Source organism: Tauraco erythrolophus, chromosome Z (genome assembly GCF_009769465.1).
Source record: "Tauraco erythrolophus isolate bTauEry1 chromosome Z, bTauEry1.pri, whole genome shotgun sequence".
Lineage (NCBI taxonomy): Eukaryota > Metazoa > Chordata > Aves > Musophagiformes > Musophagidae > Tauraco > Tauraco erythrolophus.
The window spans coordinates 16,758,974-16,761,630 of record NC_141496.1 but is presented as its reverse complement, the minus strand read 5'-3'; positions in this window follow the sequence as shown (position 1 = coordinate 16,761,630).

The window sequence follows — 2,657 nt, the reverse complement described above, 5'->3', positions numbered from 1 at the left end:
AAGGAAGACCCAGGGAACTACAGGCCAGTCAGTCTCACCTCTGTGCCCGGCAAGATCATGGAGCAGATCCTCCTGGCAACTGTACTAAGGCACATAGAAAATAAGGAGGTGATTGGTGACAGTCAACATGGCTTCACTAACGGCAAATCCTGCCTGACTAATTTGGTGGCCTTCTATGATGAGGTTACAGCATTGATGGATATGGGAAGAGCAACTGACATCGTCTACCTGAACTTATCCAAAGCATTTGATACTGTCCCACACGACATCCTTGTCTCGAACTGTCCCACACGTCATCCTTCTCTTTACATTAGTGATGGGTGATAGAACAAGAGGAAATGGGTATAAGCTTAGTCAGGGGAGATTCAGGTTGGATGTTAGGAAGTATTTCTTTTCTGAAAGGGTTGTCAGCCACTGGAATAGGCTGCCCAGGGAGGTGGTTGAGTCCCCATCCCTGTATGTGTTTAAGAATGGGTGGATGATCTACTTGGGGATATGGTTTAATGGGGATTAGGGATGGTTGGACTCAATGATCTCTAAGGTCTTTTCCAACCTAGAAAATCTATGAATCTATGAAAATCTATAAACTGGAAAGACATGGTTTTGATGGATGGACCACTTGGTTTATAAGAAATTGGCTGGATGGTCGCACTCAAAGAGTTGTGGTCAATTGTTCAATGTCCAATTGGAGGCCAGTGACGAGTGGTGTTCCTCAAGGGTCAGTACTGGGGCCAGTGCTATTTAACATCTTTGTTGGAGACATGGACAGTGGGATCGAGTGCACCCTCAGCAAGTTTGCAGATGACACCAAGTTGTGTGGTGTTGTGGACATGCTGGAGGGAAGGGAAGCCATCCAGAAGGACCTTGACAGGCTGGAGAGTGGGCCTGTGAGAACCTCATGAAGTTCAACAAGGCCAAGTGCAAGGTCCTGCATGTGAGTCGGGGCAATCCCAAACGTACAGGCTGGGCAGAGAATGAATTGAGAGCAGCCCTGAGGAAAAGGACTTGGGAGTGCTGGTGGATGAGAAGCTCAACATGAGCCAGCAATGTGCGCTGGCAGCCCAGAAAGCTAACCATATCCTGGGCTGCATCCAAAGAAGCGTGGCCAGCAGGTCGAGGAAGGTGATTCTGCCCCTCTACTCAGCTCTCGTCAGACCCTACTTGGAATACTGTGTTCAGCTCTGGAGTCCCCAACATAAGAAGGACATGGAGCTGCTGGAGGGAGTCCAGAGGAGGGCCACGAAGATGATCCGAGGGTTGAAACACCTCTGCTATGAAGACAGGCTGAGAGAGTTGGGGTTGTTCAGTCTGGAGAAGAGAAGGCTCCGGGCTGATCTTATAGCAGCCTTCTAGTACTTAAATGGGGCCTACAGGAAAGCTGGGGAGGGACTTTTTACAAGGGCATGTAGTGATAGGACAAGGGGAAATGCCTTTAAATTGAAAGAGGGCAGATTTAGATTAGATATTAAGGAAGAAATTTTTCACTCTGAGGGTGGTGAGGCAGTGGAACAGGTTGCCCAGAGAAGTTGTAGATGCCTCATCCCTGGAAGTGTTCAAGGCCAGGTTGGATGAGGCTTTGCGCAACCTGGTGTAGTGGAGGATTTCCCTGCCCATGGCAGGGGGTTTGGAACTAGATGATCTTTGAGGTCCCTTCCAACCCAAACCATTTTATGTTTCTATGATTCTATGATTCTATGATTCTATGACATGTGTGTGAGGGTGGAGGGAAGTGGACTCCTTGGTAATGTATTCAGAGTGAAAAAAATCCCCTTTGCTACCTAGCAATTGCCATAAGTGAAATCCCACTCTTTTATTTTCCTTAGGATTTGCCTGTATGTGCCCTGTTTCACTGCAAACCAACATGGACCAAACCAAAACCAACCAGAGTTCGTATTTGAGAAAATGCCTTGGTCTTTTCAGGAGCCTCTCACAGAGGGCAGGTGCTTTGATGCTTTCAGTAACACTCTCACTCCTTACAGGTTTCTGCAGGACCTTTTTTTTGTTTAGGGAACTGAAAGTAACTGGCCTTTCCTCTGTGCAGCTCCTGAAAAAGTGCCAGAGAACCTCTCTGTTCCACTTTACATAGCTTGACTATATTTAGTATGTGCTATACCACAAACTGTAATACAGCCTGTGAATCTTGCCTTTTATTCAAGACATGCTGTGATTGCAGACTATCGTCTCAACAAGGGGCACATAAACATGCTTTCACATCTCCTGATTCTCCAGCTACTCTTTCTTCCTAAATGTTCAGCACTGTGTCCCCCATAAGAGCAAGGTCACTGGTTCATATAGTGTGGGAATACAGGACAAAACTCTAGCAAGATTTTTTTTTAAAAGGTATCTTTCATATAGTAAGCATTTTGGCAGACTGCTTCCCCACACTTTTATCCTTTTATTCAGAGGAGATACATGAGCAGTTAAAAGGTGAATTAGTTTCTTCATTGAACTAGGATAGTTTTTGAGGACAATCCCTATGTGCTGGTTTACCACTTGCTGGTTTGTGGTCTTTCATATTAAAGAGATTTTATTTTTGAAAGATTAAGCAAAAAACGTGCTTAAAAAAATGAAAATTGGGGAATTTTTCAGCAGCATGCTCTTAGTTTCAATTACAGTGTATTTACTAGTGAAATTTGAAGCATTTTTTGGGAACACGT